The sequence below is a fragment of the Branchiostoma belcheri genome, unplaced genomic scaffold (assembly GCF_001625305.1).
Source record: "Branchiostoma belcheri isolate BF01 breed outbred unplaced genomic scaffold, Haploidv18h27 scaffold44, whole genome shotgun sequence".
Taxonomy (NCBI): domain Eukaryota; kingdom Metazoa; phylum Chordata; class Leptocardii; order Amphioxiformes; family Branchiostomatidae; genus Branchiostoma; species Branchiostoma belcheri.
The window spans coordinates 1127725-1129187 of NW_017804065.1; positions in this window are offsets into that span (position 1 = coordinate 1127725).

The window sequence follows — 1463 nt, forward strand, 5'->3', positions numbered from 1 at the left end:
TATTTTAGTCACCTTACTTTTTTTCCAGATTTTTCCCATTCAATTCACACGAAGAGCACTCTCGTACACTTACAGTGAAAAATGACCTGGTGTAGCAGATATTTTTAGGGTGCAAACCGTGCAATGCTACTGTTTCTACAGGTTTGCCATGACTGAAGCTGCCGGTCCTGCGAACCTCACCCGGGCGTCACGGATCAAACGGGCGCCTCTTTATAGTAAGTCTCTCACACGCCTTTTCAAAATGGTGGACATGTTCTAGTCTCATAAACTCACCCATAAACTGCACGAGTTGGCCAATGAGTTAACCGCCATAGAATTACAATTTACAACCAATGGACAAAAATCTACATGTACGTACGAGTATCTGCCAAAAACTGACCCAGCCCTCTGATGAAATATTTTCCCTCTTTTGGCCAATTTCTATATTAGTCCATTCCGCCAAAAAGTCTGGGCGAGATCTAGATTTTATGTGTTAGTGTCACCTGCTGGAAAGACTAGTTGTGTAGTTTAATATAATGTTTCGTGGCTTTTTGTAAGTAGCAAAGAAAAGCAGATGAAGATCAAAACGGCTCTTGCTCGACAATACATGCAGCTGAATGATTTGACACACTCCTTGACCCCGCCAATCAAAACACGGCACCCTAAAATTAACATTAGCATTGCGGTAAACATACAGGTTAAAGGTTAATTTATGCACGGTCTCACCGACTAGGCTGTGGAGGAGCGCTCCTGGCGGGTTGGGGGAATATCACATCACCTGACTTCCCGATGGAGTACCCACAACACGCACGGTGCCACTGGACTGTCGAACCACGTGATCTCAGCAGGTAGTTAACCTTTTTAACGAGAATTTGCTCAATGCAAGGGAACAAAACCTTTTGGGCACTAAGTTGGTAGGAGGCATATATAAGATGGCAGTGAACGTGGGTTTTGAAGGCTTGAAGGTTGTATTCAGGAGGGAAACCCTGGTCAGGAAGAGTGGTCTATGATTTTGGAATTACATGTAGAGATTGGCACTTGGACAGTGTTAGGCCACACCGATTTAATTTTATGGATGACATCCTCTGAAGACCCCCAAACTAGTGCGCGCGGGCGAAAAAAATAAAAATCCGGCCAAAAATAAAAATGCTTCAAAACCACAGGAATACAAACCTGGTATTGTGAATTTGGCGCATTACATAGCAACGTATACGACAGGCCGACACATGCTGGATTTTTGCGGAATATATGAATCGACACTGCTGTACGTATGTACTGAGTTCTTGAGTCTTGGAGCTTCGGTAGCCTGTCTGCCGTCAACCAGAGTTATCACCACCATGCACTACCCAGGCCTAAAGCCAGGCCAGGGCCTCGGAATACGTGATCTTTTTTTTTTCTTTTTTTCTTGAGATCGGGCGAAAATCAATGCGCGCGCGGATGTCATCCATAAAATTAAATCGGTGTGGCCTAATCTAAATTAAATG